Below are 24,947 nucleotides of genomic sequence, written 5' to 3'. Positions count from 1 at the left end.
CCAAATACTAGGATCGCCACAGGTTGGACAGATCCCTGTGCCATATATGTGACATACTCCCGCCATAACATGCAACCCTGTCCATCAAAGCTGCAATGTCATCCCAGTCATACATGGTGTGATGGCCGCATGGTAGATGTACTATCAACTGACTGGATCAGTAATGTGGCACTGATGCACCTTGTGGTGGCATAATGGCTGTCTGTTACAGCTTGAAAACCATGCCCGCACATGCTATGGTTGATAACCATCCCTGCGAATGTCGTCTGACTAGCCATTGTCTCATGTCTATCACATGTGCAATACAGGCGATCCATGGCAGGATGTTGAACAGTTGTACAGTGCTGTGTAGATGTATATGGCAAAACACATGCATGTACAGGTGTCCATGCGCATGTGTGCATTGTCACTGCTCAAGTCCATTATGGCTGTGTCTGTGTTGATATGTGACATATACACAGCATCCAGGTCAACAGCATTACCGTGGACACATCCAGGCATGTGCAGATAGGTAAGAACACAAGTGCATGCAAATAGACATGCCCACAGCAAGACGGCATTTACATTGAGTATGAACACTGTAATGAGGTGACACACATATATGGTGATGATATCCAATGCATAATGGGTGTGACATGTGTGACACAAACACGTCAGTCATGTCAGTGTCATGATGCTTTGCAAAGATAACTGTGCAGATGTAGTAGATGTCATAGAAATGTATGTGCAGCAGTATCTCTGTACATCTCTGAAACTGTGACCTGTCACCATCATTATGTCTTACAGATAATGCCCCATACACAACTCCCAGCATACAGCCGCCAGGAGGATGATGTCCTCATCCCACAGCTCCATGACAACTATGACTTGTTGTTCAGCCATGTGCCACAGCATGCCCAGCAGCGGGATGACCTGTGGCAGGATCTACGCAGGAGGGTGAACGTTGTGGGTGGCCATAACCGCACCTACCAGCAGGTGCGCAGACACTTCACGGACTTGATACTACATGCAAAACAGCGTGCCACTGCACTCGCCAGGGAACAAGGTGGAACAGGTGGTGGGCCACCAACCCAGCCCCCACTCACACACACCGAGGAGCTACTAGCCAGTCTGGGGACACCCAGGGAACAGCATCCAGAAACACTAGCTGCCATTGTGGAGGTGGGTGTCTCCCAACCAATGAGCCTGGAGTTGCCTGGTAAGTCAGTACTGCACATATGGCTATTATATCCCATGTAGTTGCATGTGTCACTGTACATTATGTAAAGTAACAACATATGCAAAGTATGTGGACACACATGCTACATCCTACAGTATGCTATGCTGTGTATGCACACAGGTGCATACTATGTGCTATTACACAGGTGAATGTGTTCACATGCACAGTGCAACCTGTGGCTGTCATACAGTCATGGATAATGTTCATACTGGTGTGTCACCCCTATACAGGTACCTCTGGCGTGCCGCACAGACATGAGTCCATTGCAGGTGAGACTGTCATTAGTATCAGGCATGTTACAGTGTAGATCTATTTGCCATGTGGCCAGTTAACACTTGCACACCTGATGTTGTTCCAGTCATGTGCAATATATACAAACGAAATGATACACCGACTTGAAACCACAGTACTTGTCATTGCGACATGTGTGGTCAGCTGTGCATACAACGGTGGAGGTGTTCTACAATGGAGGCATATGTAGTATGCATTGGAACAACATGTGGTACACACAGTACCACACAGTGAGCTGTGATATGGGCAGCCCACAGGTGTCACCATTGTGTCATATGCCCCTGCATTGGGTGCACACATTGTGATGTGCCACCTGACATGTCCCAGACACGTAGTGTTCTGTCTGCAATATTGTCACACTATCGCATGACCTATACCCCACATACCAAGCATACAACCCGTTGTCTGCATAGCCCTGTGGATTGTGACATATCTGACATCTATGAGTGTATGTCATATGGGACAACACAGACATGTGAGATAGATGGCCATCACACACAATTGGCCAACACATGTGCACACATGGCCATGGGGGATGGCCAGAGACATATAGCCACACAGTACATGGGATGTGTATACACACTGTTGCACATTGTCCACACATGGTCCAATTATAGCCTTAGTTGACCGATTATACAGTTGATGTGGTACACTGGACAACCTAAAAGCCTGTGCACAGCTACTGGAGGTGTCACTGAAGTCTACCATATATGATCTGTTGAACATCACGACTGTGTTGCAGTTATGGCTATGCAATGTGTACATATTATGCATTCTACAGCAACATAGATGCCTCCTGATGCCATGCAATGGCACAGTGTCTTTACTTTACACTGTATAGCAATGTAGATGGCTCACACTACCCTCCCATGCTCATGTACATTTGCTAAACATGCATTCTATCTGTAGGGCATACACACAACACTGCAATGTGAAGCCCATTATGATGCTGTACATGTGTCAGGACACCATTGTGCCAGACATGTATGCATGTTAATGCACATGTCAGCAGGTTACATGTCAAGGTCACGTCACCCATGTGTACTGTTATCCTGTTCTGGGCCACATGGTGTATCACGGGGATGCATGCATACTACCATGATTGTGTGAACTGCATGGCTACTGATATGACACCTGCTTGCTGTAGTGTGCACCCCAGGGAGGTATGCTTACTAACAGTATTAATGTCTGAGCTGCATGCCCTCTGCTGTATCGCAGGCATGCTGCATGCCATCTGACAAATCACATGCATGGTGTGTGTGTCTGTGTTTGTGTGTGTGTGTCTGTATTTGTGTGTGTGTACCTGTGTTTGTGTGTGTGTGTGTGTGTGTGTGTGTGTGTGTGTGTGTGTGTGTGTGTGTGTGTGTGTGTGTGTGTGTGTGTGTGTGTGTGTGTCTGTGTGTGTGTGTGTCTGTGTGTGTGTGTGTGTGTGTGTGTGTGTGTGTGTGTGTGTGTGTGTGTGTGTGTGTGTGTGTGTGTGTGTGTGTGTGTGTGTGTGTGTGTGTGTGTGTGTGTGTGTGTGTGTCTGTAGTGTACTTTACAGTATTTCTTTGCATTCACAGGTGATGTAGGTGCGTTACCCTCCTGCGGTCCATCTGATGTTAGTGTCCCCACAGATACTAGCGGTGATGAACATATGCATGAGGTACAGGCAGGGTTGTCAGGGGCTGAATCTGTGCCAATGGTTACCATCCCAGCTATTTCCCCCTCTTCCCCGCACAGAGTTCTGCTGCCAACACATACCGCATCACCAGTGGCCATAGAGGAAGGACAATCAGCGTCTGTTAGCGTGGAACAGGAATGTGTGGTGGCTACAGAAGGTGTGTCTACACACCATGGTGTCAGTGTAATGACTGCAGATGTGCCACACAGGCATGTGGCCAGTGCTGCTCGTAGGAGGACCTCTGGCAGACATGCACCTGCAGGACAGAGCGCAGCAGCTGGTATCACCAGACGCATGTTCCAGACTGTAATGGCAGCACAGGCACGTGCTGAATGGCAGAACAGAGAAGGGCAGAGGATGCAGAGGGCTGCTATCCATACCCTAAATGACAACATCCAGGCATTGGCAAATGCTCAACAGCAGATTGCTGATGTTCTGGATAGGCGATTGGGTGAAATGGTTGGAATCCTTGACCGAAGCATGGCAATCCGTGAGCGGGAGATGTCTGTGCTGGAACATCTGGTAGGAGTGAGGCATAGGCCAAATGGACATAGGCCAGCAGCACCACCTAGTGTAGGTCGACGTGAGCATGCCACCTCACATGCCCGTTCCCATAGTGCTGGTAGCAGTAGCAGTGCAGCTGGTGCTTCTCTGTCAACACCAGGACACAGCAGGCCACGTGGACATGGCCCTCGACATTCTCAGTGGGGACATGGTTCCAGCGGACATGTGTTGTCGGACAGTAGCCACTCTGTACCTCCACCTGGTAGTGCCCGTGCAACCCCAGGCAGGCACAGGTCACATGGCCATGGATGGACACAGTGAGCTGTACAACCTGCTCTGTACAATCTGGGGCTGTCAATTATACCCCGTGTAGGCCTCACAAATGGCAGAATTGTGTACACACATACACGCACACAGCAAACACAACTGTAGGGCTCCACAACATCCACATGCATTCTGAACAGACATGTCCAATCAACTCACTGGCCCTTACACACACACATGATGTTATCCATTGGTGCAGCCTATGCCCCTGGCAAACATATCACCCTTTGCATATGATGAAGCCTGTGCCGCATCCCTGTCATCCACACCATCGGTGCGGGGTTATGCACAAATATTCTGATGCACAGGGTGAACAGAATAGTGAGAGGTGTATGTAATATTACCTGTGTATGCATAGTGAGGGATGTGTATGTTGCAGTGGTTGTGTGTGAATACTGAGAGATGTGTATGTGACATAGGTTGTGTACTGTCGACATGCACCGGTCATACCATGTAGTGCAGGTGCAGCATGCATTGTGATGTGTTCACAGTATGTGTCTCGGTTACATCTGTAGCACCATGTTGCTTGTGATACCCTGGTTCCCTCCTATGGTGTACTTGCATGTGCCTACAGATAGCAGTGTTTGCAGTCCCCCACGTGTAACTGTGGATTACTCACAGGCACGTCTGGCAATATCAGCATGCTACATGTACCCTCAACCTGACTGTTGGAAACACCAACATGACACAGATGTCCGCACATATACTGCACCTGAAGCATGTGGTCAGTGCCACAGGCTACACTGGACAGAGACGTGACATACATAGCAGGACACATTACAGGTATGGTGACATGGTGCAGGGGTTGTACACAGCGGTCTGGCCAATGATGATGTGAGGTGTCACTTGGTAGCTGGAGGCCACACTGTGCAGCAGTAGGACCCTGTAACAGTGCAGGAACATGGCCACATTCACGGGGTGTACACCACTATAAAGCACACCCCATAGTGTGCAGGTGGGGACCCTTGCCTATGTGGTCATCACCCTCACAGTACTATGCACCCACATGATGTGTCACAGAGAAGGAACATGCACAGGTAGCCAGTATGGCTGGGACCTATGGCATCAACAGGGTAGTGGACTGCATCACCATTACGGGTTAGTCACCATGTGGGGTTAGTGATAATTTCTCACCGTATATTAGCATACACCCTCACACCAAGCACCAGACATACATACAGACACACACACACACACTGTGGTGACCACACATGTGTATACGGACAGCCAATGTGTGTGATGCACCACACCGGCCGACGTCATGCTTCCCACACTGATGTATGTACAGATCTCTACAATGATGTACAGGGATGTGTAACAACTGGGACATATTCCCCGCGATATGTGGCATCTCTGTTCACACATTCGGACACACATGACAGTGCTGGGAATGATACACCTGCCATATGATGACACGTTTGATAGACATGCAGAGGTATTGATTGCATTATGTGTACCAACGCTATATCTGGCAAATGTGCTGCTATATGCACACGGGAGGTTGTAGGTGTTACAGGTGCCATGTGACATATAGTTGGTAACACCTGACCGCTGTGTATGCATTATGTCAGCACTGTCACGTAACAGCGACATAGCATACTGTTTGCACATGGCATGATAGGATGGTGTGTGACACAAATATGAGCCACCCCCGGCACACATACATCTACACAGGTGGTTCACCACGTTATGTACACACATCCCTCCATACATGCTGTTTGTATGTCACCGTATACAGGTGTCAATGATGGGTCTGCATTGCGACTGCATGTCGTAGTTAGGTGCAACTATGTTACGGACATCGGCCACTGCACATGCATGGTTGCTGCATGCACAGTACAGATGTCACATGTGTCTCCTGTTGCCATGTTTGTATGCATTGCTATTGTTGGACATGTGTGTTGACATACATAACACATGGACTGTGGTATGATATTACGGGTGTCACAGGTGACCAGTACAAGGGTATGTGTCCTGGTCAACATTGCTACCCCCTGTAGTGTGAGCATTCAACAGACATGGACCCACCTTCCATTTGCGTGTGTAGCATTGATTAGGCCACTGTTATGCACGAGGTACATCAAAGGCTATGTATGTATGTGTTGTGTGTGCAGTCCATGCTCACATCCACACAATCACATGTATGACATATCCAGACATGTGTTCATTGGTGTACAGCAACAGTCATGTGTCACAGCTGTGTAAGGGCCGTGGTATGTCTTGAGCCGACCTGTTCATGTATACTGGTATCATTGCAATGCATAACACCTGTTGGATCCCTGTTGGTACATGTGTACTCTGCACAGCTGGTGTACACCTCTGTACAGCCCAGTGGTCATGTGTCACATGGTGTTGTGGTACTGTAAGGCTGTGTAGTGCTGCACCGATGACATGGTGATGACTTGACAGCTACAGTGTACACTGCAGTGTGTGCGTGTGTGACCTGCACCTGTGACAGCTGTGATGGCAGCTGTGTGTGTACAGGTCACTGCATGTGTGACCGCCCTGTGCGTGAGGACAGTTATACCTTACTGTGCCCTTCTGTACTGTGCCCTTCTGTGTGTACACTCCATCTGCATGCATGACAGGCCTTTGCAACAGCTAAGTGTGTGAGCATGCCCAGTATGCTGTTGTGTAGATGGACACACAGTACAGTCCATGTACGCAGTTGTGTAGATGGACACGGTACAGTCCAAACTGAGACCTTCCATGTTTACACTCCATCTGCATGCAAGACGGCCCTTTGCAACAGCTAAGTGTGTGAGCATGCCCAGTACGCCGTTGTGTAGATCGACACACAGTACAGTCCGAACTGACATATATTACCAGGTGTGTGGCCATGGCCAGTGACACCTTGTGTCGGTGATGTCCCTCTGTGCATGGGCATGGCCGTTGACATCCTGTATTGCCATGGTATTCATCCAGGCAACGGATGTCCGTCTTCAACGTCAGGATGGATGCCTACTGAGTACACACTGGTTGACTATCTGGAAGGGTGTACTGTCTGTGTTGTGTACTGTGTCTATGTATTGTTGTTGTAGTGCCCGAAACATGTATAGTTGCCCCGAGTACACCACTGCTGTGTGGTTGTATACGTCTACCGTGGGACAGTACTATGTCTGATCATACACTCTCTATACAATCCCTGCCAGCGTCCTGGCATTTGCAGATGTTGACACGCACCTAGAAGAATGCCTGTGGGACTGCTGTGTTTAGTAATCTCGGTAGCGCGTTCTGTAAATGTGTCATGCTGTAGTGTGATAGGGTAGCTAGGTGTAAGTTTGATTCCCAGCTCTGCCAAGTGTGTGTGTGTGTGTGTGTGTGTGTGTGTGTGTGTGTGTGTGTGTGTGTGTGTGTGTATGCATGCTCCCATCCGCCTGGGGACTCAGGTTATGCTTTTAGACGCTTCGCACCACAGATCTATCCTGCTGATGTCTTTGCCTTTGCGGATGTTGACATGCACCTAGAAGAATGCCTGTGGGTCTGCTGTGTTTAGTAATCTCGGTAGCGTGTTCTGTAAATGCGTCATGCTGTAGTGTGATAGGGTAGGTAGGTGTAAGTTCGATTCCCAGCCCTGCCAAGTGTGTGTGTGTGTGTGTGTGTGTGTGTGTGTGTGTGTGTGTGTGTGTGTGTGTATGCTCCCATCTGCCTGGGGACTCAGGTTATGCTTTTAGATGCTTCGCACCACAGATATATCCTGCTGACGTCTTTGCCTTTGCGGATGTTGACACGCACCTAGAAGAATGCCTGTGGGTCTGCTGTGTTTAGTAATCTCGGTAGCACATTCTGTAAATGCGTCATGCTGTAGTGTGATAGGGTAGTTAGGTGTAAGTTCGATTCCCAGCCCTGCCAAGTGTGTGTGTGTGTGTGTGTGTGTGTGTGTGCATGCTCCCGTCCGCATGGGGACTCAGGTTATGCTTTTAGACGCTTCGCACCACAGATATATTCTGCTGACGTCTTTGCCTTTGCGGATGTTGACACACACCTAGAAGAATGACTGTGGGTCTGCTGTGTTTAGTAATCTCGGTAGCGCGTTCTGTAAATGCGTCATGCTGTAGTGTGATAGGGTAGTTATGTGTAACTTCGATTCCAAGCCCTGCCAAGTGTGTGTGTGTGTGTGTGTGTTTCCAGCTGCATGACAACAGTACATTGCTTTTACAGTATTCACTCACCATAACATCTGTGCGGCGTCTTTGCCTTTGATGCTGCTGTCTACAGGCTAGACGTATGCCTGTGTGATTTCCGTGATCTACTACTCACGGTTGCACATTCTGTCACTGCGTAATGCTGTTGTGTGGTACAGTGGTTACGTTCGTGTTCTGCTCACAACCCTGCCATGTGTGTGTGTGTGTGTGTGTGTGTGTGTGTGTGTGTGTGTGTGTGTGTGTGTGTGTCTGTGTGTGTATGTCTGTATCTCTCTCTCTCTCTATATATATATATATATATATATATATATATATATATATATATATATATATATATATACATATATATATATTTTCTGCCCATAACTCTGCTCTTGCATGGACAGCTGACTGTTTCATGTATCGCATATTTGCATAGCTTTCACATACCAATGGGGTATGTTGCAAATCCCAACATTGTCCATGCAACGTCCATGTTACGGGCGGTGATACACACCCTTACAGGCATTTGCTGTATAGCTTGGCAGACATCTATCCTTACTGTACTCTCACTCTACTCGTACACGCCAGAGGCTTCATGTATCATGGCCTAGTTTTGCTGTTTGTATGTCTATTTGTGCTCTGTGCATGGCTGTGGGTATGTCCCACTATCATCATTTGTAAAGGTGACAGCCCTATAGGTACTTCATGTAGACTGCTGTGTCATTTGACATGTCAGCACATACCTGCGGACAGTACTGAACATCCTACTGCAGCACTTTTCATACCTTCTGTGTTATCTTGCAGTCGATAATGCTGTTTCCTCACACATGTATCTGTTTCTGATCATACCACTCCACCTCCTAGAGGAAACATCTGGACAAAGCCTTAACTGATAGTGGGACACATAGGGGCAGTATTGACATGTTGCTCTTACAAACATAGATAGTTGACACAATAATAGGTTTTGCATTAGTATGACTTTTCTGTCGGATTTGGTGTCTTAAACTCACATGTTTGTCATTATTTCATGACTTCAGTTATCAGGAATTTGCCAGAATGGTACTGATGTTATGTGGAACACACCAAACATATGAGGCAGAACTCTGCACATTCTGTGTAAATCTGTAGAGTTGCGGAGTATGTGTCTGATACAAGATATCAACTTTCTGACACCAATACACACACTGTATGGCGGCATCACAGGCCACATGCCATTACATTTATATTGCAGGACACACCCACCCAGAGGGTTGTATTCCTCACACAGGCCAACAGCTGCCTATCCACACTAATTAATCTATCATGTACCGTATGTGTACGCCGGTATTTGCGCTTTCCGTCAGTGGCAGAGCTCACGTACGAGTATGGGGGACAGGATATTGTAACGGTGACACTGCATGACACCCTGTGGGACACATTTCTTTTGAGTCTATTAACCTTCCACATTGACTTTCACAGGGCATACATTGTCATTCACATTTGTCGGAGTACATGCGTATGACTTGTACATGTTTTGTCATTTGTCCTGATGTCTTTCTTCTCTCCTGTCCACCCAGTATCACTAGTTCTGTACATGTATTTTGGACAGGTTACCTTCATACCCCTAACCTGTACACATTATGAGTAAACGCCCTGATGTTTGACCTTTGCTCTTGTTACATTTGGCATAGTAATGTGCCTTTCTGGTAAATTACTGGCAAGGCATTACGAACTGTGCGGTTAGATAATAGTGACTGACATTTCTATGTCATGATTAGTAACACTCATAACATTCATATTCCTGGCTACGCCAGTATTCTATCAATGTTCTGACTTTGTCTGGGGTATATCTAATATATTCCCTATTTGTATTTCATGTACTATGCCTTAGTGCAGCTGTCGTATTCTGACAGTTTGCCAGTTATGGTTACCATCTTGGTCGTACGCATGTCCATCCATGATAATCACCTACATGACACTGATATAGGGCCCTACATGTTCCCACAATGGTTTACGCAATATCCAGTGGATGGTTTGCCCCATTATTGAGAATATAGGTGTGTGCTATACTCACATCACTCCCACGGGGCGGGCCTACTAAATCTCTGCCAAACAACACCTAGGCCCATTTCTGCATACCCATGATTCCCATACCTGACACCCCTCCACAGTACCCATTACACATGTGAGCGGTACTGAAGTGTGGAGACACTTATATGCACTCCCCACTCTCCGGATATCAGTTCGTACGTCATAAATTCTATCAACACATGTGTCATTACCCTTGCACCTGCTACTGTTGCATGTACAGCTATATCGTATTTGCTGAGGTCACTTATTTTGCGTCAATGATGGTTGACACTACGTATGGATCAATTTTTGGGGTCCTGCAATGGACACCTATATGCATGTTTAAAGTGTAGAACTTGCTGGACTGTCACTTTCTGGCCAATGGTTTGGAAGGCAGCGGTTTATTCACCTTTCGTGCATGTCTGTTTGTCTACCCATATTAGCTATGCCGTGGCCTATTTATGTACATATGTCATATCTATGGGACATATGTTTGTTGTGTATACATATATACATGTACAGTCCTCATTTCATAATTTGCTTTGGTTTACGTCTGTGGATTATTTGTATACACATATATCTATATCCATACCATACCTTTCCACTGTACAGATTGTCGTAGAGTGTACAGCTGGTTGCCTCTTTATCTTCGGTGTGTTTTTCATAAACTTGTGTTTATCTGGCAATGTAGTGGCATTTCATTTAAGACTTACGTTGGGAAATACTGGCAAGCAGTTCAGGTTACGACTGCATACCCTTCAGAGAATCCATGCTACTGACACACCCGTTATTCTATCCACTTTCAATGTTTGTTCTGGCACATATCTGGGGTTTTTCCCTATTTGTACCAGTATTTTGCATGCCTTTGTCTGGTTTCATACTTTACGGGGTTAACAGGTTTGAGCCATGTATATCTAACGTTGTGGGAAACAGCATTCATTTACTATGCTGTGAGTGGATCACACACGCACAGGCGCACTTGCATTTACATGTTGTGGGTTACATCTGTTTAATAAATGTGTGCTTGTGCGGCCTTTCATACGTCTGACCATAACACTTACTCATCTGTAGTCCGGTTTATGGACTGGTGTGAAACACATGGTTCACCTTTACGTATTTAACTGTGTGTACAGCACGAATGCATTCATTACACTTTACAGGGATATCGAATAGCTGGGTAACTACAGCAGAACTAGTAAGGGTGACTGCTAGAAAGGTGCTTGGTGTGACATCTGGACAGAGGAAGGAGGACAAGGAGACCTGGTGGTGGAATGAGGAAGTACAGGAGAGTATACAGAGGAAGAGGCTGGCGAAGAAGAAGTGGGATTGTCAAAGAGATGAAGAAAGTAGACATGAGTATAAGGAGATGAGGCGCATGGCAAAGAGAGAGGTGGCGAAAGCTAAGGATAGGGCATATGGAGAGTTGTACAAGATTGGACACTAAGGGAGAAAAGGACCTGTACCGATTAGCTAGACAGAGGGACAGAGCTGGGAAAGATGTGCAGCATGTAAGGGTGATAAAGGATAGTGAGGAAAAGTACTCACAAGAGGAGGTGTGTTGATTAGATGCAAAGAGTATTTTGAGATCCTGATGAATGAACAGAATGAGAGAGAGAAGGTTGGATGATGTGGGGATAGTGAATCAGGAAGTGAAACAGATTAGCAAGGAGGTAAGGGCAGCTATGAAGAGGATGAAAATGGAAAGGCTGTTGGCCTTGATGACATACCAATGGAAGCATGGAGGTGCTTAGGAGAAATGGCAGTGGAATTTCTAACTAGATTGTTTAATGAAATTTTGCAAAGTCAGAGGATGCCTGAGTGGAGAAAAAGTGTTTTGGTACCTATCTTTAAGAATAAGGGTGATGTGCAAAGATGCAGTAGCTACAGAGGGATAAAACTGATTAGTCACAGCTTGAAGTTATGGGAAGAGTAGTGGAAGCAAGGTTAAGAAGGGAGGTGATGATTAGTGATCAGCAGTATGGTTTCATGCCAGGAAAGAGCACTACAGATGCAATGTTTGCTCTGAGAGTGTTGATGGAGAAATACAGAAGGTCAGAAGGAGTTGCATTGTGTCTTTGTAGACTTGGAGAAAGCATATGACAGGGTGCCTAGAGAAGAGTTGTGGTATTGTATGAGGAAGTCGGGAGTGGCAGAAATACGTAATGAAGAGTGGTACAGGATATGCGAGGGTAGTGTGACAGTGGTGAGGACTGCAGTGGGAGTGACAGATCCGTTTAAGGTGGAGGTGGGATTACATCAAGGATCAGCTCTGAGTCCTTTCTTATTTGCAGTGGTGATGGACAGGTTGACAGATGAGATCAGACAGCAGGCCCCCTGGACTATGATGTTTGCAGATGACATTGTGATCTGTAGTGAGAGTAGGAATCAGGTTGAGGAGACTCTGGAGAGGTGGAGATATGCTCTAGAGAGCAGAGGAATGAGGGTCAGCAGGGCTAAGACAGAATATATGTGTGTAAATGAGAGGGAGGGTAGAGGAATGGTGAGGATGCAGGGAGTAGAGTTGGTAAAGGTGGACGAGTTTAAGTACTTGGGATCAACAGTTCAGAGTAATGGTGAATGTGGAAGAGAGGTGAAGAAGAGTACAGGCTGGGTGGAATGGGTGGAGAAGAGTGTCAGGAGTGATTTGTGACAGACGGGTATCCGTAAGAGTGAGGAAGGTCTACAAGAGTGTAGTGAGACCAGCTATGTTATATGGGTTGGAGACAGTGGCATTGACAAAAGGCAGGAGTCAGAGCTGGATGTGGCAGAGTTAAAGATGTTAAGATTTGCAATCGGTGTGACTAGGATGGATAGGATTAGGAATCGGTATATTAGAGGTCAGCTCATGTTGGACAGTTTGGAGACAAAGCAAGAGAGACGAGATTGCGTTGGTTTGGACATGTGCTGAGGAGGGATGATGGGTATATTGGGAAAAAGATGCTAAGGATGGAGCTGCCAGGTAAGAGGAATAGAGGAAGGCCTAAGATAAGGTTTATGGACGTGGTGAGAGAGGACATGCAGGCGGTTGGTGTGACAGAGCAAGATGCAGAGGATAGGAAGAAATGGAAAGAGATGATCCGCTGTGGCGACCCCTAACGGGAAAAGCTGAAAGAGAATGATGATGATGACACTTTACAGGGATATCTGCAGTGGTCGTAGGTAAACCGGGACTGCATTCACGTTGGACGGATGCCGGAAACAGTATTCTGTTGCTGTTCTGCCTCATTGATATGCATACCCATAGTACTTAGCTACATCAACATATGCCTCACCGCTTCACTTACAACACAGGCATCCATTCCCCTGCTGTGGGAAACACGGTACTACATATTACACATTCCATATTGCCTACTGCTGTGGACCCCAGCTGCATTGTTAATCACTCCAAGGATATGCAGAACACCAGGGCATATAGTCGTATCACATACATGTTTCTGATTGTCAGGGTGTTCATGTAGTGATCTGGGTATGGGCTTGTCCGCCTTGTGAACGGAACTTCCCTGGCCGAGTTCAAATGTCAGATGAAGCATGTGGACAGGGAGCATCTCCCTATTATGAACATTTTACCTGTATTTATAGACACATGTGTTTGGGCACCTATCAGGAGCTTATTCTGTTGGCTGTACATATTATGGGTGGGGTTGTTACGGTCCATACTCCACGGTGAGGGGGGGGGGGTTCCCATTCACATTTGACTATTACCTGTATTCATTCATACGGGGATTATTTTCTGGGACATGTTGTGACTACAGGTATGCAGTTGTACATTACACAAATGTCATGGCTTGTTACTGCACATATGTACAGACCATACCTCTCAACCTATTTGAGCAACAAATCTGCGCAAACCCTACATGATGGGGAGAGTAAGAGGGACACATTTTAACTAGTTTCCTTACAAGCTTATAACGTTGATAGAATACTGTGTTTTGCATTGTCATGACTCTTCTGTGGGATGTGGAGTGCTATACTTAATGCTCATTATTTCGTGACATCAATCCACACCTATTTACCGGACAGACGCAGGTTGTCGGAGGCGCACAACACTATGAGCCAACACTCAGGTCATTCTGCGAATATCTGGACAGTTGAGTGATATGGTACAAACCTCTGTAATATGCTGTTGTGTTCTGGCACAGCAGTAGCTTGGCATTAGGGACAGATGTCGGGACGTGCTGGCAGACAGTTGAGTTTCAGACTTCATACTCTGGACATTAATGCCATTGTGCAAACTGTCATTCTATGATATATCTATGTTTATCCATCCACATGGATATATTCCTGCTTGCACCTGTTATACATTCTACGGATCTCACTCCTCTGAGCTCTCCATACTCCTGCTCCTCTCTACCCTCCAGCTTAACCAGACTTAGCTGACACTCACTTGACTCCCAGTATGTCATTGTTGTACATTTCTGTATTACCACTACAAACTCTGGATTTGCACTGTCTTATTATGCACATGTTATGCATGTGTATTTCCTGACTGTATGCCTTTTACTCTTGTATTTTACCTTTAACATTATGTAGCCTTTATTTCCTTGTATTGCTTGTGGGGCTTTTCTACCTGGGCCTCCGCTGTTACTGGGCACTTCTTCGCCCAGTTACTCAGACTGCACATACGTGAATAACTTCTAACAGCTATCTTTGCATATTGTACCTGCTGTTGTACCTTTGTCTCACTTGTAGTCACGGCTCTGTCCAGATATCTAACTCACACGGGTTGTAAGGTATGGTCGGTCATGCCGGCACACACTAGGTATCCCTCGCACTTCATCAGGGTTCTCCTGTTAATGTCAGGTGTCTTCCTCACCCTTCTGCCATTTGCCACTATGTGAGTGTGCGATATATTCTCCCGCATATTTGTGTGGGGACACGTGCGTCACGGGAAGGTGTTTTATCCTGGGTACTGGGTTATGCATGACCACTCAGGTCTGGACAGTGTCTTGGACCTGTACTTCATTTTCTGACTTGTGTCCAGATATGTACAGGATTGGACATCTTGTCGTCATACCCATTCTACTATTTACACAGGTTACTTATCCCGTAAGGGATATTCCAGAAATTGGACCATTCCACACAGAAACGATATTGAAATGTATTTTGGCTTTATGAAAATGTGCAGGGGGTTTAACATGCAGGGAATGCATGGTTTGCTATCCTGACACTGCCTAGGGTGACAATACCTACTACATATGCGTAGGGGTCGGTATGTGTAGCTGTGTCTGCAATGGACCAGTGGGCCACGTATGGGTGGATTTGGTGGACGTTCTGTTACGGGGCTGGGTTGTGTGATGTGGAGGGTATGTTGGGTAGCCCATTATGCAGCCAGGTGTGTTGCAATAGTTATGGCCAGTTCCATCAGGACCAACCTGTGGGTATGTGACGGTGACATATCTATACATTTTGATCACACATTTACATGATACATATGTTTGTGGGATTGTGTTCTACACTATGGCCTGTCTGCTCATCTTGCAGCTGTTTCTCCACGTGTTTGTGTTTATGTCCACTTCACCTGCTGCCCCCTCCTATACCTCTGGTTCACCTTTTCTGCATACGACACAGTATTGCCTTTGCGGGTTTTACCATTACCCATCCACCCCTCACATGCAAATTACTCACATCCGATAGCTCACTACTTTTGTTGTTGGGCCATGACACGGCCAGAGTAGCACATTGACTGCCCTACAGGTGTCGGGTACCTTTATGGTTGTGTGGACTACCCTGCCATGTTTGCTTCCCACGTGCTATACCTCACACACATAGGTACACGCCCATACTTCACTTTCGTTACTTAGCTGGTATACCCGGGTACTACCCATTCGGCTGTGTCACATACTAGTTTGGCTTCTACCGATGACTCCTGGGATTTGCACACCTGTTGTACTCATTGGGGGGATGGCACCTTTTCCGATGTCCATGCTGTTCCTTTCACATATCCGACTGTTGTGGACAATGCCTCCCCACAGTCTACGGTACTGTTTCCACCTTTTCAATTGGCCGCAATGTAACATTTGCAGTGGACACAACACATTTTCCACGCCGACACATACTCACGGTCAGTTCGGCAGATAGAACTTACAACTCTTGCCTATATCTAAGCTTTAGTCTTGTAGCATTTCAGTGGCTTATTCTTTTTCTTATGACATTTATGTAATATACGTGTGGAGAACAACTGTTTAATGCCACTATTACATGATGTCTGAGGGATAATTATGTCCTATAATCTCTGCACATTTGCCATGTTTGCATGCTTGTGTCAGGACACATCTGGCCGCAGCGGTACTGTGGCTTGCAAAGTGGGACAGGTGGTATTCTTAGTCGATGGTACGGGTCATACTGTTCCTTTCGGCCTACATGTGTCCATATTGTTGTAGCTGTTTCTATGCTCCTGATTTGTTTACATGTGTATTCTATTCCCTATCACATTTGTTATGTGGGATACAGACATACCTTTTGTATGTGACTATTACATCCCTTGTGGGATATGATTCGGACATGACAGTCACTACATATATCTACTTTTCTCCTCATGTATTTTGTTATGGACACATCTGCACAGCTATGTACCTTCCCTCACATTATGGGTCAGCTGGTGACCCTCTCCATTGGGCTGGACGTACCTCCTGACAGTGCCCTAGCATATGATATGTTTCACTTCCACATGGTATAGCTATAAACACTACGTTGGGCCATGGGCACGCGGTTTTTCTGTCATTTGTTCAAGGGTAGGGACCTGTTATTCCCTATCATGCATTTGTGTTTGCTTCTTCATTTTCTGTTCGCAGGGACTATCTTGCATGCTTTGTATACATTTCAGTCTCCACGGACACTGATAGGTGCGAGTATTACTGCAGGCGGACTATACTATTCAGCAGTTTCGGTTGCTCATCGACAGCCGACATTGACACGCCTCCCTCTGCAACTTCGGTACGCCCCATGCACTCGTGCATGTTTCCTATGCACGTGGCTGTGGTGGCTGCACGCCTTCATTAATATGCATATGGCGCTACTACTCCATATATACGCCGCATGGCCGGCGCAAGCCTTACACCGGCCTTGCGCGGAGCTTCATGAATCCAGGGGTATATCTAACTTAATAAAATAATACTTATATTGAATTTGTCTTTCAAACAAAAACGGTTTTATAGTTATCATGTTATTTAAACCGGGAAATTTATCAGCATCTAGTCTAGTTATCCATTTATACTCAGCAATATCCAGTTTATTGTTAATATCACCTCCTCTTATATCTCGATGCAAAACTTCAAAAACTTTAAATTTAAATTCATGTGTTTCCCCATATTCCATATTATGTTTTGCCAAAGCATTAGTTGCTACTCTTCTTCTGATGTCTGACTTGTGTTCTACTATGCAGTCCTTTAGCCACCTGGAGCATTTTCCTATATAAAAACTTATGCATTCTATACACGTACCCAAATAAACTACTAATAATGTATTACAAGTAGCCTTACATTTGATCTTATATTTATGTTTAGTTGTTGGATGTTCAAATTCTAACAAATTACAGATATTCTTGCAGCAACTACAATTATAATAGGGCATCATTCCATACTTACCCATGGAGAAAGTTTCACCATTTGGTTTGAAGTCCTTAAAACAAAGTTGTCGTCTCAAATTCATACTATTTCTATATGTAAAATATGGCCTATTGCCTAGTATATTAAATAGTTCTGGCATAGACATAAGTATCTGCCAATTTCTTTTAATAATATTTTCAACTTCCATAGTCGTCCTGTTATATGTAGTTGCATAACAAATTCTTAATACTTTATCATTACTAGGTGCAAGGGACGTTAAAGCTACTTGTGTATCACTGAAAAAAGGAGAAGCTATTTGTTTTCCCTTCTCCAATATTTCTTTCATTCTTTCTAATATTAAATCCTTATTATAACCTCTCTTATTAAAATAATCTGCTAACTTTTCCATCTGTTCCCTACACTTATCATCTTCAGTATTCAACCTACTAATTCATAAAAATTGTGCCTTAACTTTTCCCGAAATATATGCCTAACATGCATACTTTTAATGTGTGTATATTTATTGACCTGAATTTCTTTATTGTGAACACAAGTTTTCAAGACACCAGAGTCATTTAGCAACTGTACATCGATATATGCAATGTCATCATATAAAAAATTCATTGTAAATTTCAGAAAGGGTGTGGTGCTATTCAAGTACTCAACAAAGTTACTTAAATGTTTTTCATTTCCCTTCCATATCATAAAACAATCATCAACAAAAAGCTGACAGAATACAATTTCATCTTTAAATGGATTCTTCTCATCATAAATAAATTCACATTCCCACTGATTCAATGTGATGTTGGCATATGTATTAGCCATAAATAGCCTCAAGTAGCTTTAACGTCTCTTACACCTAGTAATGATAAAGTTTTAGGAATTCATTATGCAGCTACCCATAACAGGATGACTATGGAAGTTGAAAATATTATTAAAAGAAATTGGCAGATACTTATGTCTATGCCAGAACTATTTAATATACTAGGCAATAGGCCATATCTTACATATAGAAACAGTATGAATTTGAGATGACAACTTTGTTATAAGGACTTCAAAACAAATGTTGAAACTTTCTCCATGGTAAAGCATGGAATGATGCCCTGTTATAATTGTAGTTGCTGCAAGAATATCTGTAATTTGTTAGAATTTGAACATCCAACAACTAAGCATAAATATAAGATCAAATGTCACGCTACTTGTAATACATTATTAGTAGTTTATTCGGGCACGTGTATAGAATGCACAAGTTTTTATATTGGAAAATGTTCCGGGCAGCTAAGGGACCGTATAGTAGAGCACAAGTCAGACATCAGATGAAGAGTGGCAACTAATGCTTTGGCAAAACATATTATGGAATATGGTGAAACACATGAATTTAAATTTAAAGTTTTAGAAGTTTTGCATTGAGATATAAGAGGATGTGATATTAACAATAAATTGGATATTGCTGAGTTGGATAACTAGACTAGATGCTGATAAATTTCCCGGTTTAAAAAACATGATAACTATAAAACCTTTTTTGGTTGACAGACAAATGCAATACAAGTAATGTTTTATTAAGTTAAAAGTCTTCTGTGTATAATATAAGTAATTTCAAATGCACTTTTACATTTGTGATTATATCAAACATTTTATGTTTTTATGCGACATTTCAATAAAAGCTCTTTTTACATATTTTTTAAGTAGTAATTACTTTAATATTTTCATTGGCTGGCTGTGTCATGTGTATTGTGCTTTTAAAGTATAAAATGGTGTATGTTTTAAAACTTGGTATTGGTTACTGAAGAAGAGTGTATCCTGAAAGCTTTATCTTGTTAAGTTAAATAAAGCGTTTCTACTATTCTGGGATCTGTTTTCTATGTACATTCTTTAAGTTCTTTGTGGTTTACAGCAGTCACTCATTTTTTATACTATTGCTCTTTTGTCAGCAATCTGGACAGTACGGATTTAGGGAAATAGACCTAAAGATTACCTTTCTATGTGACTCAAGTTGTTAATACAGTAAGCTTGGAGAAACAGCAGAATAAAGGTAGCTTTCAAGCCCAGATTACATATAGTTTTACTGAGGTGGTCAGAACAAGTAGTTTTATAGAATGTTTTTTAGGAATTAATCAACTCAGCTCTGTGAAATTAATACTAAATATTTTATCTATTCCTCTGTGGGAATTGGTATTAAGTATTAAGCTGATCATATTTAAATGAAATAGCACTTTCTTATGTTTTTAAAAGTGAATACTAAACTAACTGTTTTGAATGGACATTTTAAGCCAAGCCAATAACCTGAGATCAGAATCAAACATTATACTTTGGGTTAATAGGGTAAATACTTTCATCATTATGCTAAACACATAATGCTAAAAATGCATAGTAGTAAGTTCAAAATATTCATTATGTAATGTTCTACTTGGCTTGACATGGTAATGTTGTAACATATGTGTGACAGCAATAATAATGCAGGGTTTGATTCCAGCTTTTGATAATTTCAAGATACTCTTTAAAGTGCCACATTGTGTTGTTGTGGGAAACCAAGCTATTCTTACAAGTAATAACAAAATGTAATATGCGTAATGAAAAAAAATCACATTTACTCACAAGTGAGAAAAGAAAATCAGTGACATGATGAATGTGAAAATATTTATAATATAATCTGGATTAATTATTCATATTTCCCAAGTAATAATCATGGCAGTAGTGCATTTCTTTTAAAATATATCTTTAATATGTGTGCATGGTACATCAGAATTGAGTTTATGTAATCTCCTGTGTGTCCCCTTTCTCAAGAATTGTCATTACCTGAAGGACTGATGATGTGTAACAGAACTGCAAGTTATCATATGGCAAATAATTTCAAATGGAATGTGTCAGACAAATGTCTTAAGTCATATATTTACTGTTAAATATACCTTTCAATTGGATTATGTTTTTGTTTGCTTTTGTTGTTTCATGTTTATTTAACTGCTGCATTTCTGCACCACTTGAAAATGTGAAACAATGGTTCACATCTGAAGGCAAAACCTGAATAAATTAATTTGGATTGCCACCAGTGGAGCAAATGAGACTGGTACTGCTGTGCTTTTGTCAGCACTCTGGACAGCACTGACTGAAGAAATATACTTGCAGATTAAAATGTTCAGTGGATCAAGGAGTTCATGCATTAAGTCTGGAGAAAAAAACAGAGGTAATGCTGGGCTCAAATACAGTTTACAGATAGTTTTACTGAAGGTGTCAGGATAAGTACTGTCACAGAATTTTATTAGGAACTGAATATGAAGAACAACTGACTATTAAGAATATTAAATTTGCAACACATTTATGTGTAATGATTGCTACATAAGTCAAATATAATCTGTGTAACGTTAAGCATAACAATGATGATATTTAACTTAGACTACACTTGCATAGGTATAATCTGCATTACGTTTGTTTAAAAAATATGATTCATCACATGTAAGTATATATACATAGGAGAGTATGTCATGCAAAGTATGTATGGCACCTATCCCAACATGTTTTATTCAGGTCATGCAAGTCTATGCATATTAAATTGATTTACATAAATATTGACTTTTACATGTAACCCCAGTACCATGACACATGAAAGTCAGACATATATAGGCATATCTGAATTAGAGCTCCACACTTGTTGAAATTGTTATAACTTAACTTACAACTTAAAAATATTAATTGTCCTGTGTCATTCACAGTTGATAAGAAACGTTTAGCATTTTAGTCTTTATTTTAGACATGGGTTTAATTCCCAGGTGATATTACTCAAAAATTTGAATTCTGTACGTTCCACTGACCCATTATGCACCAGTTCATAATGTTTTACCTTTAAACAATGATGATTATAACCAACATCATAACACATTTGATGATTTTACAGTGGTGGAATATATGTAAATAAAGTGAACATAGCACATGGCCAAGTCTCACTGCCATATCTCACACCTCCATTATATTTTGGAAGTAATCATTCCCAATTTCTCTGCCTGGCCACTTTTGTGCTTTTAATTGGGCAAATGCAACTGGCAAAGTTGTCTGTCATTGTGTATAGGCTGGTACATGCTAGATCTGCTCTTCAGTGTCAATTCAGAGACATAGTTCTAGATGTCCTTCAGAGACAAGGCAGGGAAAGATGAGGGTGGTGCTCCATTTGAAGCCCAAAGATGGTGCGAGGAGGAGTCCAGGATCTCTGTGGTCCTCACTGTAAAGTGCTACAGCAGTAGGCTTCTGCAGGGGGACTATACCAGGTCTTAGTATAAGGCTGATGCTTGGAATGTTTTTGCCAAGGCTGTTTCTAGTGCAATTAACACTCCGTGCACTAGTGAAAATAGTCATCACCATTATAGTGACACAAAGAGGCACAAGCAGGATTTCCTGAACAGAAGGAAAGCAGAATTTAGAACTAGACTCCTCCCCGAAATGTGTAAGTATAGTCAACTACCTGCAGCCAGTACAATACCAAGTACTGGAAAAACAATGCACTTTATTCATAATGCTTTATTTCTCTTCTGCTTTCTATTCTGTACATCCACTGAAAGTATAGCCCAGAACAGAGAGATGTACCAGAAAAGATGGGCTCACCATAGGAATGAACAGGGTAGGTATAGATCAGATTTGAATGCAAGGAAGGCCATAATACCTTTTCAATGAAGATAATCTCACAAACTTTCAGGGCACCATTCCATATGAATTTGAGTAGGCATACTTAACCTTTATAGCAAGCATAAATGCCTGCTACAATAGCTCTTCATCATTACATTAGGCAGTGAGTAAATCCTGTTAGCTGTGTGTGGATACAATTCCCAGCAACAATATGCTTTTATTACAACATAGCATAGCATGTAAAAAATATTTACTACAATATTAAGTAACCTTAAATGTTTCATTTTTATAACTGGATGTATTTTTTTGGAATGCATGTATTCAATATGCTATAGTTAACTAACCGTTTCCACATTATTTATAATAGCACTGAGAATGATGTATTTTATGACACATTAATGCCTTCCTATCATATTTGTATGTGGCAAAGGTTAATGTAGTTATGTGCTATATTTGCTTATACTTTGAAATATTAATTTGACATGGCATTGATATTATTATCTATGTTTTCTCTCCTTCAGTCTAATATATCTCACTGCAACACAAATGGCCATCAGCACAGGGAGATAGACTGACTACTGGGATTCGGCAAATGATACCTCCGTAGGTTGCTGTATCAGCACCTCCACAGGAAGCACAGACATCCAGCACATCTAGGTCCCAACCTGTCAGTGTTGCCTCCACAAATTCTTTACTACCTGCTGCAATTCCATCATGGAATTCTGACACAGTGGCTGTGGCAGCAGTACCCACTAGGAGTCATATTGGATGCGATGAGATTTTGTCGCCCATCAGGCTGACAGGGCTAGGGGAGGACACCATGGAGATTGGCCTTGTTGCTTGAATTGGCAGAGTATTTGTCTCATCATAGTGTCTTCCAACCTTTTGTGTCCATCGTCATCTGGGTCTATCTTTTATGTCCTGTATATCTGTATCTGTTACCTCACCAACCAAACCTACGTTATTCTTTTATTCCTAAAAACCTTCCCCAACAGTCCTCTTCCCCTCAAAAAAACAGCCTATATTTGTCACAGAAAATATTACAACCTATACATAGCTCTCCACTTCACTTATATGTCTGTCTGACACTGTTGATGTGGTCCAATTGGTTGTACAACATTGTTCTGTTGTCATCACCCAGCCCTGATGTGGTGACTACCCAAATTCATCAAATTCTTGTTACAGGTATATATTTATGTTGTGAAGAAGTTGGTAGCTATGGTGTTTTCCCACTGCCATCCTGGAGATTGCTTTATTTTTCCTGAGTCCTACTCTCTACATGTTGCCCAATTTTCACCCCTGTTCTAGCAGCCTCTTTTTCACATGTTTAATATGGCCAAAAAAATCATGCACATTGCACATGACAAGAAACAGTCCAAAAAAGACTTTAATTTTTATTTATAACATTTGCATGATGTTTGGCATTGTGTGCCAAAGGTTAATAACGTTGTATTTCATTTCACATCATATGGAAAAAATCTGGTGATTTTTTCAATCTTCTGTACTATTATATTCTTCATACACATATGCTTAATCTTGCTGCACTATAGAAATATAGACCAAAGCTATATTGTGAGGCCGTTATTGTAATATAGTTTTTAGGCTGTAGGATGTAATATACACCGTATATGGGATGGTACATTGTCATTACTGTGACAAAGCCTGATACCTACATCCTACTTTGCTTCAGTCTGTTGTCACTGTCCCTCCAAATGTGTGATTTTAACTTTGTGGAGTATCAGTTCTTATGTAGTTTGCTGAAAAAATGCTTATGCCAGTAGCTTGCTTTCTGCATAGTGTGAAGGGCTGAAATCCAAAAGTAGGTCAAAGTATTATGTGATATTTTGCATATTATTATTATTGCATATGTAACTTTTGGCTACATATGTTACTAACCCATCATTATCCTGCTTAAGCCTTACTCATGTTTCACCTTTCTTACCCATGCTTGCTTCAAAATGGAAACACTTTATTGTACACATCAAGACAAATTAAGTATGACATACCACAAAGATGGCCAGAAATGTCCCAGGAGCACACTCTTTCTATGGCTCTATCCTTGTTTCCCAATCTCTCCTCTCACCCTTCTCTCTCATCATTCTTTGTCCTCAGCATTAGTAACTGGTGGCAGATAGCAGATCATGTTTTATGGCAAAATCTGTTCAGTTTTTGCCTTCAGCTACTGTGTTTAGCCTGACTGTGCTAAGGAAAGACAGGCTAATGGCACTGTGAGGAGACAGTTATTATCATATGTTAATCAGGCTGCAGTGCTCATACCTCTCAACCTTTTAGAGGAAAAAATCTGGACAAAGCCTAAAATGATGGGGGGGAGGGACAAATAGGGACAAATTTTTAAATATTACTCTTACAAACTTAGAAAGTTGATAGAATAATAGGTTTCGCATTAGCATGAATTTTCTGAAGGATGTGAAGTTTTAAACTCAAATGTTTGTCATTATATAATGACTTCAATCCTCAGCTATTTGCCAGAAAGGAACAGATTTTAGGAGGAACACACCAAAAATATGAGGCAAAAATATGGGCATTCTGCAAAAACCTGTACAGTTGAAAGGTATGTCAGTGCTTGATGTATATTATACAGGATGTTACAATTG

This window comes from Protopterus annectens, chromosome 3.part0 (assembly GCF_019279795.1).
Source record: "Protopterus annectens isolate FY-2018-M chromosome 3.part0, PAN1.0, whole genome shotgun sequence".
NCBI classification, from domain to species: domain Eukaryota; kingdom Metazoa; phylum Chordata; order Ceratodontiformes; family Protopteridae; genus Protopterus; species Protopterus annectens.
Note: the sequence above shows the minus strand (reverse complement) of the source record.